Here is a 15611-nt window from a genome sequence, read left to right as displayed (position 1 = left end):
AATATTTGACATACAAGATAGCTGGTTTGCAACTCCCAAAGGGGTTGTGACCCACAAATCAAGAACTGCTACTTTATGCTGATTTCCAGAGTGGCTATATAAGTTTGTAAAACCACTAACAGTAAAGGAAGGTTTCATTTCCTGTCAGTCCATCATTTCTTGTATCTGACATATATGCACACATACATGTATATGCACACATATACATACATAGATACTCATATACACATAAATGCCAAATATATAGCTTGCAAAAAATTCTTTCTCATTCTGTGGGCTTCCTCTTCAAACAGTTCATTGTTTCTTTAGCTGTGCAGAAAATTTAGTTTTATGAAGTTCCCATTTGTCAACTGTTGGCCTTATTTCTTGGACAAATGGTGTCCTACTCAGAAAGTCCTTTCCTACACTTATATCATGTATATCATTGTCTATATTTTCTTCTAGCAGTTTCATGCATGTTATCTCTCATTTGAGGCTTCTAATTCCAGTTCTTCAGATGTGATTTGATTATGTATTGAGGAGTAATGGCAGAAACCAGAAAAATAAAATGCATCCACTGCTGGGGTGGAGGATAGGGAAGCAACAGAGAGACGAATAGTAGGGCAGAAGTGATCTGATGGGAAATATGGTGTGGGGGCAGTTCTAACTAAGGAGTGTGAGGGAGATAGACATAAAAGAAGAAGAAGAGGGGGAGGAAGAGGAGGAAGAGAAGAGGAAGAAGGAAGAGCTAGAGGAGGAGGAAGAGAGAAGGAGAAGGAGAAGAGGAGGAGGAGAAGGAAGAGGAAGAAGAGGAAGAAGAGGAAGAAAAAGAAAGGAGAGAGGGTAAAATAGCAGAAAGGATGTCTAAAAAGGACGTAAGTAATTGTACCCTTAAGCATTTACCTAAAAAGCCCTATAATATACCCAAATATACATATATACTTAAAATGAAAATTTCCAATCTTGACTCACATTTGTCCCTCCACAAGTCAAAGGTCATTGAACACAATCTCACCATCAGGCATGAGAAGCCCCCTTTTGAGGCTCCCCAAGCATACAGGTTATTGCCGTTACCCTTGAAATGGTAGGTTAAGTCCTTACTGCTGAAGACTCCATGTACTTCACATAGAGTGCCCAGAGGTCTCTGATCTGGAATTGATTTGGAACTTCCTCCCTGACAACTGGTTCATGGTACCAGAAGTCTCCATGCAAGCCTCCAAAGAAGGGAAGCAACCCAAAGTGCCATCCGGCTTTGATGACTGTGGGGTGCAGTAGTGGCACACACACCTCAGCAGTAACCAACAGCTCTCTAATTGGACTTTAGATGAGCTCAGGAGCTCAACTAAAGAAGGAAATCATGCATTGTACTGGAAACCTGGCCAACTACCCAGGGCTGGTAAAGTCATGGATCTTGGAGGCAAGCCTACAACTGTTAGTTTACTGAATCAGCATAATCCCTGGCTACATTATAATTATTCATAATTATATTCAGATAATTTTAGGCTTCACCCTCTTTTGTGTAACATCTGTATAGTAGTACACACCATAGCCAGTCAAAATACAGTTATGAAGTCCAGTTCCAATGGATATATCTATAATAGAACTGTACCTAAGTTGTTAGTGTTATTTTAAAAGCCTGTTGGAGATTTTTTGATTTTTTCTTAACTCAGCTAGCTCCAAACTAATTGAAACTGAGTTATTTTATTTATGTATTTATGTATTTATGTATTTATGTATTTATGTATTTATGTATTTATTTAACAATCTTTAAGAGTATAACAACTGAGTAATGCTATTCTATTTTAATCCTCTAAAATAATCTGGCTATCTCCCTTTCAAAATCCCTGTGGTGTTTGGATTTTAGTACTGATCTGGTTCTCTGGGCTCCAGGTGTTTTCTCATGGTGTCCACTGGACTCTCTCGCAGAGACTTGATATACTAGGGTGGGGGGGAGAATACCCAGGGGAGGGAGGGGAAAGGATTATGGGAGGGGGTGCCAGGGAGGGGGCAGTGGGTGGTATGTAAAGTGAATAAGTAATAAAAAGAAAAGAAAAGGAAAAAAGAAACCTTCAATAAAACCTATGCTTGTTTAAAAGGAATTTTTGTATCAAAATTAAAGGAGGGGGAGAGTAAAAGGAAAACAGTAGACCACTTTATTGATGCAACAGAACTCAGCAAAAATGACGTGGGCACAGCAATTGTTGTTTACATTTGCTGTGATAGGGTGAAGGCATTGGAAATTTTTGTTTGGAAAGAAAAAATTTTTTTATTTGCCAGGAAGTAGGCATGCATTTTCATTAAGGACATTGTTGGAAAATCCCCATGAAGCAAAACATCTGCATCATGATCACAACTGTCAGAAAGATTCTCTGGCATGCTAAGCACTGAGCGTGCTTGTGTTAGTCCGCAGAGATGCTAACTCATTAAAAAAAAAAAAAAAAAGCCCAGGCCTGAAAACGAACCAAATTTCATTTAACATTTTGAAGTGATATGCCAGCTTTAATTATAGTATGAAAGAAGGAAGGCACGAAAAGGCAACATTTCTATATGAAAAAAAAAAAAAACCTTTCATAGGATACTTTGTGGGAGATGAAAAGTAGGTCAGTTTATCAATGTGAATGATGATTTGAAGCTGAATGCATTATTAACCTGCCTTTGGGGATGACAAGGATCTGCCTCTGTATTTTCATATCTCTTGGATTAAATCATATCTGAAAACTAGAGTTAGTTTGGAAAAGGTGGAGGGCAGATAAGCTCAGGAAGTTTTCATGGGGTTGAAGTGTTCCGTTAGTCACCTTTTCCCATGAGTGTTACCAATTTCAGATGGACACACGGTGTCTTTCAGGCACTGGTGATTCCTGTCACATTGCCCATTTATTTTTATCTGAGATAATTGTTAACATAACTCGGTGTTAAGAGAAAACAATCCTTGGATTATACAGCTATTGCAAACTCTACATGTTCTCCTTGCCCATCTGAATATACATTTTAAAACTTGGTATTCAGATGTATAGGATCATTTAATCTGTTTTATTATTCATGAGGCAAATCACCTAGTATAAAATGAAAGAAATTCTGTGTTGATATAGCTGAAAGATGTGAAATCTAAGGTCTGTATTTTCAAACTGAGTAGTCTGTCTTGCTGTGTGATAAAACCGAAAATGCATGCTCATTTATAACCTGTAGGTTTTATAACCTGTATTTAGATTTGTAGACAAAGAAAGGGAAGGCCTGGGTCCCATGATTGAACAATGGAGAAAAGTAATGACATCAATAACACAAGAAAAAACATTTTAAAAAGCCATAAAATTAGAGATTTTTTCTGTGGTAGCTGTCAAATTTGCGTAGGGTGGCTAATTGGATTATGTGAACACAACCATGAACATACCATACCGTGAGTTGTATAACTGCCCCCTACAAATTCTTGTAGAAAAAAATCCGGGAAGCTTAAGACAGTTACAAGTTCAGAAATCTTAGAAAGCTATGAGAGTGATAAGCCTCTCTCTGCTATTTTGTAAGCAGTGAATTTGGGGGGAAATGGAATGTATCTGTCAGAGCTGCCTACAAGTTGGGCAGGGAGCTTTAGTCCTGCAGCTATCATGAGCTATTATCCATCCTCAAATAGACCTATCATGGATGCAAATTCCTTTAAGTAATGCAAGTTCCTCCTCAGCCATGATCCCCTAAGTAATCCCAACAAGTTCACTCAACGAGATTAGTACCATCATCCCCTTGATCAGTTCCCTGTCTGGAATGAACAGGTATTTGTTCAGGTCTCCTCACTGAAAGTCATGCAATAGGGTCACGAGAGTACCACAAATCTCTACTCCTTGTGCATGCTAACACAGAAACTCTTGTCTTGGCTCTGCTGTCTTATGAATGTGAGGATGAACAGGCAGCTGGATATAGAATAAAGAAGAGTTAAGAATTAAAAGCATGTGATATTTACTGGGGAGAATGATGAGAAATCTCTTTCCTCAAGATCAGAGGAAGCACATCCTTCCAGGGAGTTCAAAGGGTTTCTTCTTCAAGTTGGCTGGGTCCCAGAATTGCTGGCAGGAGTCATACTGGCGTGTGGGAATAGTTTTGCCCATATTGTTCCAGTTGGCATGTAAGCCACTATGGGCCATGGTAGAGATGATTTCTTAGATGGAAATTTGTGGACTAGGCAAGGAGAAAAATGTTTGAGAGACTCAACATAAAGTGTATCAGTGATTAAAGAATGTGTGTGTGTGTGTGTGTGTGTGTGTGTGTGTGTGAGTGTATGTAGGTATGTGTGAGCATGTATACTTATATGTATGTAAGAGTTTGTATGAGTATGTGTTTATATGTGTGAGTGTGCATATATGAGTGTGTATTTATATGTGTATGTATGTGTTTTTGTGTATGTGTGTATGTGTGTGAATGTGTGTGTGTGTGTGTGTGTGTGTGTGTGTGTGTGTGTGTGTACACACGATCTGTCTTGGGGGAGTTTGTTACAAATGAGAAGTCTAACTCCTCTTCCCTTTTGAAACTGGAAACAATAGCAACAAGTATTTGTCTCCATTCAAGGAACATATTCTTCAAAGACCAACATTAATAAAGAGGAAGTCTCTCACTTTTAATTATTTTACATAAATTAGAGGTTATTTGATACACACAAGGTTTTATAAAAGGAAACAATCAGAGAGACTAGTCTGTCAAGGTAACAAGTCCTTGATTACATTTGAATATTATTCAGTGTGGCTGCTGAGTAGCTAAGAACCTCTTTTGAGAAACTCTAAGTGCCTTTTTCCTTCTTCAATATGGCCTTCCTTAACACAGCTTCTTTATTTTATCCTTTTTAGCTACTCATACAAATAAGTCTTTTTTTCATGTGTTTTGATTTAGTTTAAATTTCCATGTTTGGGTTCAGAAGAACTCAGACAGAAACGAACATTTTAATGTGGAATGGTTCAAGGCAGATATTTTCCCTAATGTCGCTGCATAATCAAATCACCTGGAGACCCTTAAAACATCTCCATCTGGCTCCCACCACCAAACACTGGCAAACTGAATTGAGGAAAGAGCTAGGTCAAAGGTATCTGAGTGCTTTCCAGATGATTCTTTTTGTGAGCACGCAAGAACCCGTAGATCAAACACTAGGGAATGCCAACAATAACAAGAAAGTTCAGGATAAAGTGAATCTGTGCTATCATTTAAGGATTTTCATCTTTTTAGCAAGGTCCCAGGTGTTTACTCCAAAAAGTGGCTCGAGAAGGCTGGCTTTGCTCAGAGACGTGTTTTCACCATTGTCCTAAAATTGCCAGTCTCAAAAATCCCACATCAAGACGGCAGACGCTCACCCTTGAACTTCCGTACACAGTACATTGTTTGAGTCAGGACTGCACCGTCTCCTTGCAGCCCAGTGCTTAACAAGGAGAATGAGACGGAGATTGGAGCCTTAGATTCCTTTGGTAAGAGTGACCCTCCTCGATGGCTGGGACATACTGATTAAGAGGTGAGTGCAGGCACCTGACTGCAATCACATTCCAATCAGCCTTGGAGAAGAAGAGTCAGGGCTGGAATCCCTGAGAAGTTGGTACGTGTTCCACATTCAGTTACACAGGCCGATATGTACTTGGACAGACTACCCCTCCTCATGCAAGAATTCTGCTGATTTCTCTACTCCTCCTTTTTTTATATAGACTTGTGCTCTGTATTAAGGAAAAATCATGGCGATACCTCGGCTCGAAGCAATACCAATTGAAAACTACTACTATTTATCAAAAACCAGTTTCCTGGGTGTCGAGGCTTTAAACTTCATTCCTTTTCTCCCTTCCTTATGTTGTGTCACAGAACTCAGTGTCACAAAATATCCACTCCTTTTCCTTCACACTTGGTTATATTTGCTAGTTGTCTCCTTCATACCTACAAACATATAAGAAAAAATTCCACAACATGTGTTTCACACTGCCAGTTTAACAGGATAGCACTTCAAATTTCACTGAGGAGTATTTTAGGTTTACTATACATATAATCTCTCTCTCCCTTAAGTGTGTACTTATAGCTAAACAAATCGAAGACTAGGAACAGCTGTTTTCATCTTCTTGCGTTATAAGAATAGATAACAGCTTGACTTGACTTTGGCATCATTCCTTTTCTTTGATTATGCTTCAGTCACCACCCACCAGAATGTAACAGTAATTATCAGAGGCCACCTACCTCGTACCAAGGTAATCATTTACAAAGGTCTTTCAACATGTCAGTATTTGCATATGCAAGGATGAGAAGAGATTTCTTTCCTGCTGATAAAAGATGAAAGAAACTACCGGGGGGGTTTCCACATTCCTGGTGAATGTGTGATACTTGCCTTCTGATATAGTCTAAGTAGCCGTTCTCCTGAATTAATTAATACACTAATCTGGGAGTCACTTGTTTTGTCTATCTAACAGTCTCTGACCTGAGAGATCAGAGATGCCACCTGCCCAGCTGTGTGTGTCGGGATCATTGCCCAGCATTAATTAACAAATTGGAAATACATAATCTTTGCATATATGGTCATTAGAGGGCAGGGTTTTCCTTGGTGCAGCTTTCACAGAAAAGCTCCTGTGAGATACGCTTAGACTCAGTTCCATCTATGGGGAACATCTAGCACAGAGACTAGTATTCAGCGCCAGAAGCCAGACATTATTACATCTCCAACTGCCTTGCACTTGACATGTAAAGGAAGATAGGGTATGGATATGATACCCAATCTACACAATATTAGAGTTAGCAGCAAAAGGCTAGAGTATGAAGCAGAAGACAAAGTTAAGGGGTAACCAGGTCTTTGCTTAACTTCTTTGTTTTTAGAGGCCAGGGCAAAGGGGGAATCAATAGAGAAAAGAGGGAAACATTGTCCCCGGGAATTAGTGTAAACCCTTTGGTGACTCTATTTTGTAAATTACCTGCGGCATTCAACTGAAAATAATATTTATTGAGAGTCAGTGTCTGAAATAGTATCTTGAAAAGATTATTCCTCTAATTTCAAAGCAAAATAAGATTGGTTATTATGCAGCTGCTTTCAAATGCAATAAAATAGTTTTGTATATTTAAATTAGACATTGCAATCAGGAACTTCAGTTTTCTCCTTTTGTAGTTGTCAATTGGAACATTGATACCAAGTACATTGACGTAGAATTCAATAAATGATTTTCTAATTAGTATGGAAAGGAAACCAATAGTTCTATACGTCTAGACATTTCATTGAATAATTAAAATATCCTGATATGTAGATGCTTGAATTACTCACATTCTGCTTATAGACTCATGTTTAATCAAGTACGCCTTGTAAAATTACTTTTAAAACTGCTAATATTGGGTGATCAGCTGCTTTTAGCATTTTATAATATAAAGTAAACTTTTCACCATTGGATCCAGAGTACAGGGAAGAATGAGTTCTAATTTGTTTATAAAAATGGTAATGTTTTCTAAAACATAAGCGTCATAATTGATAGTGAAAATATGTTTTCACTGTTTGATCACTGTGGTTATTTAACTAATGAGCCTAAAGGAAGGATAAATGCTCTGAAATTGCCTTTAAAGCTATAATTAAAGAGAGGCCAGCATTTGCTCTATGGAAATTTAAGTTAGGTACAATTCACTTGCATAGTTACAGGATCAAATTGTAATCACTTCAATTGCCACTGAATTTTGCAAGCACTTGGTGAACTATATAGCCATAACTTGAATAAATTACTTGTTTTTTATTATTATGCCATTGTGATTAAGTTAATATATTAAGGAGATTCTTTATTATCAAAGTTTATCTTTATTTACCTAAAATTTAAATAGCAAGTATGATTCGGTGATTGTATTACTTGAAATCCTAATATCATGAAGAGCTTGAAAAATGACTCTCTTGGCTGTCGTAATGTACCCAAATTAATTAAGGTAAATGAACACTGTAAATAGATCTCTTCCTCTTAACTACTGTCTTAATAATTGCCTTTGCTTGACAAGGTATTTTGTATAAAATGTCAGCATAATAATGTGAATCACACATAATTATAATTTTTCAACCACAATAATTAATAAATTATGGTCTTCTCCTCGGACTACCCGAAAATATTTTAAATATTTATTATCAACAAGTTCAGCTGTCCATAATTTTCTACATCTTTCGGATTTCCTCTAGTCTTGCTTTTTCTTGGCAAATTTTCACTTGACCTGGTAAATAATTTACAAATCTTTATTATAATTGTAGGTAAGAAAGATTTTCTAGCTTGTTTAAGTAAGTTTGCTCTTTAATCTCCAGCTTCCTGGTTCTCTCAGTGAGCTACAGTTGTTGGTTAGATACTATCTTGGACCAGGAGTAAGTCCTTTTTCATAAATAAGGGAACTGAATAATACTATTAGAGAAACTTCGATAGAAAAATAAATATTTTCTCAAATAAGGAATCAATGATCAATGGAAAATTTGATCACTTCGCCTCTTCCTTGATTGACATTCCTCAGAAGTTAGCTTGAGAATTCTCTAAAAGATGCATGTGGTACTGTTGTCCCTTTGTCATCATAATCTGCTGACCTATCAGGTTAGAGAGACCTGGTGATATTGTGTAAAGAAAACGGGTGAGTTGGGCATTGTTTTACACCATTTTAATGACAGTGTCAAGAAGGGAGGCAGAGATAGCAAAAGGTCTGTGAGTTTGAGGCCAGTCTGGTTTACATAATGAAGATATGATATAAGGTTTCCAATGAGTATAGATTTTTTTATTTTAATAAGTGAATATGTAAAACTAAGGATTTTATTCATGAAAGGCACACAAAAAATAAATTAACAACAAAAACACCTGCCATCATCTTAGTGTGTGTGTGTGTGTGTGTGTGTGTGTGTGTGTGTGTGATGTGTGTGAATATCTTATATGTAAATGGAGACAGACCATCTTTAACCTTGTTTAAGATCGAATCTCTTGTTTTGTCTTTTAATAGTTCAGGCTAGCAGGGCAGTGAGTGTCCAGGAATTCTGTGTCCAGTATGGTCTTTTGGTAAGAGCACTGGCTTGTTGTGGGCTCTAGGAATTCCAACTCAGATCCTCATGCTTACACGCCAAGCATTATGCTGACTGTGATGTCTCTATGGTCCTCATTATCTTCAATATTGATTACTCTTATACCTTTTACCTTATTTCTGCACACGTCTCCATGAGAGTTTGTGGTCCTCTAACATGAGACACATGTGTATCCTTCCTCATAGTGAACACATGGAAATAAGTTAAATGACCATCAAAAAGGGAGTAAATTAATGACATATATTATAACTCACTATAGAATTTCATGTGGCAGTGGAAACAAGTGAATCACAACACAAAAAAAAGTGCCTAAATCTTAGTAATAACTGTTAAGAAAAATGATTTCATTACCATAGCTTTTTCATTACATTTTCAATAAATAAACTTGAATGAAGTATATTTAATATATTAATATGTTTAATATATATGTCTTTAAATCTTTAAATCTGGAATATGTATGTCCTTTTGAATGAAAAGGACAGGAAGGTAGGGTAGAGGAAAGAAAAACATAGGGGGAAGTAGGTGTCTTGCATATATTGGGATTATATCTGATAGCAGTTTTATTTCTTTTGATATTATATGAATCACTGTTTGAAATAACAGACAGTTGGATGAAGAAATACCAATCTGTAAGCTAACAATTTCAACGAGGGGTTCTATAAATAGACTTGCCTTTATCTACGCTGGCAATACTAAAGCAAGAAAAGGTTAAGTGACTTCTTCAGCAGGGGGGAAGACAGTTGTCATGTATGGTGCCCAGAATAGAAGTTCTGATTTCCACTCCCGTGATCACAATCAAAGACAGCATGCTCACTTTGTTTGACTGATATAAAACACAGCTTCTCCAAGGAGTCTATTATTTTGAACTACTGTGTAAGTATATGTAATTATAAGCTTCTTGAAATATGTACCGTTTATTTTATCATTTGTAATGGCAAATAAAAGCTAGGCTGAGTATTTACCCAACAGTGACGTTAACAGCCTCCTGTGGCATTGCACACTACTGTGAGGGTCTGTTTAGATTACTTTAAAATCAATGACCCATTAGAGCAATTACAGCGTAAGAAGGTTCCCTGCCACACAGACCCTCTTCTTGCTACCAGGAAGTGACATGTTGACAACACTTTTTTCATTAAAAAAAATGTGTCTACACAGATAAAGCTGCAGAAACAGAAACTACAATTGCATCTTAAAAGATCTTTTTCTAATGAATGAAGTAATCATTCTACTGCACCAGTTTCCCAGATGAAATGATGAACCATAACCTCAAAAGCAACTGCAGCGAGTACATCTATTCTTTGTTGTTATTATAATTATTATTTTAATATACACAACATTTATGCACAAGTGGAAAGGGAAGCACACATAGCTAGTAATTGTAAGAAAGAATGTTGAGCAATTTAATGATCAAATAAATACAAAGTCTGACAGCAATGAGATAACACTTCACGGTGGATGTTCAGACATCTTCACTTTCATTTGGTGCGCGTTATTTAAATGTCTCACATACATTTAAATATCCCATTGCACCTCCTCCTATTCCACCCTCACACGCATAATCTTCACATATTTCTATCATCCATATCATCCTTATATGATGCCATGTTTCCATGCAAATGATACACAGCCCACATGAAGAAAATAACTACAGAGGGGCAGAATTGGTAAGACGTTAGAGAACAGTAGAACCACATTTCAGGTTGGTCTCCTAGTGTCTTACTGGGGAATAGTCTTTATTTAAGGATGAATAATGGAAAAAATATGTAATGGCTGTTTCTGAGATTCTGGGGAAATTGTGGGGCTATCCTTAATAAAATCCACTGTTGTATGTTGTGATGGTTTGAATGTGTCCTTGCCTGAAATCAAGTGACGTCATTGCGATCATGTCAGGGAGTAGGGCCTTCATATGCATAAACCATAAAAGCTGTCCATTCATTTGTGAGAGGAAGTTCTTCTAAAGGAAGCTTCATTCATCAGTTGAGCTAGATTCCTACCTTGTCCTTCTACCTTCTGCCGTACGGGTGTCAATCAATCAAGACAACACAATTGGTGTAGATGTTACCAACTTGATCTCAGACTTTCTAGTATCTGGTCTTTATAAACTACGTGCAGTCTCGGGTTTTTTTCTCTTTTTCTTCCTTCCTTCCTTGCTTTCTTTTTTTGTAGCAACAAAAAAGTGGACTAAAGTATATCTAACTGCCCCTTCATCCTCACCCCTGCATTTATCCTTTGTTTATGTCATATAAAAGGATTCACTTTTTCAATTAAAAATAAATGACGACTTTCTAGAGATCAATGACACCAACTTGCTTAATTGAAATGAATTCTTTTTGTTTATCATAAATTGCAATGAGTAGTACCCTTCATTGGCTTAGGCAGATGTTAAAATTTAAAGGTTTCCTTTAAGTTATTCGGAGTGTTCAATTACCTTTGTGTCCATTTCAATAGCAGAGAGCACTCCAAGTTGCAGCTTATATGACTTTTAATAGAAGAGGATCAAATACCCATCACAGGTAAAATGGCTCGCCTTGGGACACTTGAGTTTTCTCTAAGACGCTTCAGTAGAAGTCAAGCTTTCCACAGTCCTCTGTCCTCAAGGGAAATAAATTATCTTGAAAAGTTGTCATCAACAGCCTTTGTTAGCAATGAAAGGCATTTTAAACCCTTGTTTCAAATTTGAATGTTCTAAACAGAAGTGACCTTTGTAAGAGTTCTGCTCTCTTCCCCAGTGTTTGTACAGCTTCTTTAGGAAACCTGGAATCATGAATCTTACTTTTAACTTCCTTCACCTCTCTCTTATAGCAGGGAAGGCTCTTGTCTTTTCACCTCTAACTTTTTGCTCTAAAACATGAGGCATTCAGAGTCTCCCACCAACAGAACTATAATTACAAGAATATGAAACTGCTAGACCTCAACTTTAAGCCTCACATTTACAACAGAGTCTTATCACTGAAATACAATTCTCTTGTCAAATTGTTCTATGATTCTTCCTCCCTGTATGTACACACACACACACACACACACACACACACACACACACACACACACACACTGAAACTTCTGACCCTAGTGCAGTTACATATATCAGTTTCCTCTGGAAAAAAGCCATGAACCTTCAGGTGGCTAAAACAATGTACTTAGCTCACATTCTAAATAAAACCTTTTGAGAATACATGAGATGGCTAAGAAATTACTAGGACACTTTCAAGGGCCGAGGAGGAAAGGCATCTGTTTAGGGAGAAGCAAGGCTTTTGACACTAATGCATTCTGATGGCAAAAGCAGTAAGAGCCTCTGGCTTCACCACACTGAGAGAACTAGATTTGGGATGGAGAAATTGCGCATGTACTCCACACATACAGGATCTGCCAAGACTTTTCTTCCATTAGGATGTTTGCCTCATTAAAAAAAAAAACAGTTCACTGTTGGAAGAACTTGGCCTTTAAAGGTAATCAGGAAGCATCACTCATATGTACTATGGGTCATTAGCCTTCACATGCTACATAAAATCCAGAAACAATGACAGTTTTCGCCCAGTTGCACACAAAATGGGAACGACACAGCTGTTATTTTCACCACAATTGGCTTCAAAATATTAGCAAAATGTCAGAGTTCAGGAGGAGGTTATATCAAGTGAACAGAGGCTTTATTTGAGCTTTCTTCTTTTTTGATCTACCCACAAGTTCAAGCATTTCTAGACCACTTACATTGATGAAGCTCTCTAGTTACTTACAGCTCTTTTCTTTTTCTTTTCTTTTCTTTTTTTTTCTTTTTTCTTTTTTTCGGAGCTGGGGACCGAACCCAGGGTCTTGCGCTTGCTAGGCAAGCGCTCTACCACTGAGCTAAATCCCCAACCCCTCTTTTTTTTTTTTTCATGGAAAAGTGTCAAGACTTCCATGCTGGGGCAAATATAAGTTTAGTGATGTGCATCCTTTTAATGTTTGTGGGTTTTCTATAATGAAAATGTCAATGGAAAAATCAAGCAGTTTCGAGAGATTCAGAAATTAGCTTTCCTGATTGTGTATGCTCATTGGTAGGAAACTTAGCCCAGAACGATCTGGATTTTTGTGTCCACTCTATTTGACAATGCAAATAAAATCAAAGGAAATCGTGGCAGCCATCAACTTCCTTTTGTTTGACATTTTCCAGTTTAGTTTAATGTGAAGAGAAAGGAATATGCATAACCTTAAATCAGATACATTTTCCTTATTACTACTGAAGGTGGTGGTATCCTTGATATGTTCATACAAGGATGATAATTCTGCATGAAGCACCCATGTAACTCTATTCATACATAAAGAAAAAACATTAAAAAACTTATTAAAACAGTAAAAGCAAAGCAAAGCAAAAACCAACCCCCACACATAAATACCTGTGGCTTTGGCAGGATAAGGGAAGGAATTTAACATAACAAAACTTAAATAAAAAGTGTCATATATACTCTGGTTTCTCTTCAGATTGTATAAATCTTTCGCCTTTTACTCAAGATTTCCATGGAGAGGAGTAACTCTGAGTCTTAAACCAAAGGCCTTGTCTTGACAAGGCTCCACATATTGTTATGGCAATAAAATACTTCAAAAAAGTGTCTATACATACATACACTTCTATGTGTTAACTCTTCCTTGACCATGTTTATGCATAGTCTTCAGCATAGGATTTCCTGTTACAGAAGCCTACGTATGGCATAACAATGCATTAGCAATCTCTTCCTCTAATGAGGAGTTAATGTCTAGAGTCTTGAAGGGACTTAAGAGTAAATTTGGGGGGATATTTTAATGTAAAAAAATGGATGAAAGAGTTTCGTATGAATTTCTTCAAGCACACAAATGTCCACTATCACTAGGGAGATAGAAATAAAACCACAATTAGATACCACCTCATTCAAGTTGGCTGGTTTTTATCAAGCAGAGAAAAGATAACCAGAATTATTCAAGATGGGGAGAGAAGGGGACACTGAACACTGTTGCTACAAATGCTCATTTCTAAAACTACTTTGAAAAATGTCACGAGAAGTTCTTCAGAAAATTAAAAATAGAACCAATGTATGATTCAGCATTCCCAGTCTGGGAATATACCCAAAGGAAATTAAACTGGAATCTGAAAGAGAGATCTGTGTTTCTATGTTTATTGAAGAACTAGTCATAAGAACTAAGAGTTAAAACAAAGCCTGCAAGAAAGATCAGTGGGTAAAGATGCTTGCCACCAAGCCGTATTATCTGAATCAATTCCCGGAACCTACGTGTTAAAAGGAGGGAACCAACTCCTGCTATTTGTCTTCTGCCTTCCACACTATTACTCCTTGCAAATAAATAAATAAATACATGTAGCTGTTTTTAAAGTATTAAAACAAACCTAAGTCTCTAACCAAGGATAAATACATAGAGAAAATGTCTCCAAACATTAGAGGTATAGTATCCAAACATTAAAAAGAGATGAAGTCCTAGTATTTGAGACAGAAATGGATGAACTTTTAGGGCATTGTGAGAAATAAGCCATAAACAGAAGATCAAATGCAATGGTTAATTAAAGTGATCACTTTGATTGAATCTGAAGTTAACTAGCAGACCTACCTCAGGGAATGTGTGAGCGAGGTTCCTTCCATCCATGGTTAACTTAGAAAAGGATGCCTATCCTGAAGGTGGGAGGGACTGTACTGTTAAATTAGGTGTGAGATTGAATAAAAATTTAAACACACACACACACACACACACACACACACACACACACACACACACACGCGCGCCAAAACAAGACAACTAGAGTGGCTCTAGAATTCATTCTAGAGTTCATGTGTGTCCTGGGAGAGAATGCAAAGTGATCAGCTCCCTCCTCAGTGTTTGGTCTACACGCCTTGTTAAACTATGAGCCCAAAGTTCTTTCTTCTCTTAAGTTGCTTCTTTCAGGTATTTTGTTAGAGAAAGTAGAAAGCCAAGTGGTACAACAAGCACTGGATAATCTCCCTCAGATGTGAACTGTAGAAGCAGCTCATTAGAGGGAAAGAAGAAAAACAACATCTGGAAGACGAAAGGGGAGTGGAGGCGAGGGTTATCACAGTCATCAGCAGAAATAAGTTCTGGTTTCTGCTGTACAGAAGGGAGATCACAGTTAACTGTAAGGTATTTTACATTTCAAAATAGCTAGAAAGGAGCTTTGGGATTGTCGCAACACCACGACATGATGAATGCAGTCGGTGATGCTTACTACACTGATTTGGCTGATAGACAAATAATATATGTATCAGACATCAAATCATACCCTGCAAATACAAATGAAAATGTTCCTGAGAACTATGTGCTCTTTTCTTTCTTATTGCTATCAGGACACACATTTCTAGCACAACCATCAAGGGGTATTCTTTATCTCTGTTCTTAATTTTATTATGTGGTGTTGTGGCGCGACTTCTCGTCATTCCCTTCATCCAATCAAATTGACTAACAAGCTTTATGTTACACATGATTTCTTGCCTATGACATCATCACTATGCTTGCCTGGTCATCCTCTGGCAGGGTATCCAGGTCTCTTACTATGTCGGGTGAGATATTCACAAAGCAATACTGTGTGTCAACATCTCTCTTAATATGTGAGGCCTCTTATTAAGAGCTTCATCACCCACCCTCCCATGAT

The 15611-nt window shown here is 37.3% G+C and overlaps 1 protein-coding gene and 1 pseudogene across 2 annotated transcripts in view; one reads left to right on the top strand and one right to left on the bottom strand.

Moving 5' to 3' along the window:
* Positions 1 to 15611, bottom strand: part of Lin7a (lin-7 homolog A, crumbs cell polarity complex component) — a 155507-nt gene that overhangs the window by 71509 nt on the left and 68387 nt on the right. The window lies entirely within an intron of this gene.
* LOC120094046 (U5 spliceosomal RNA) lies at positions 13425 to 13533 on the top strand (annotated as a pseudogene).

The sequence above is a fragment of the Rattus norvegicus genome, chromosome 7, assembly GCF_036323735.1.
Source record: "Rattus norvegicus strain BN/NHsdMcwi chromosome 7, GRCr8, whole genome shotgun sequence".
NCBI lineage: Eukaryota > Metazoa > Chordata > Mammalia > Rodentia > Muridae > Rattus > Rattus norvegicus.
This window is presented reverse-complemented; position numbering and strand designations above follow the sequence as displayed.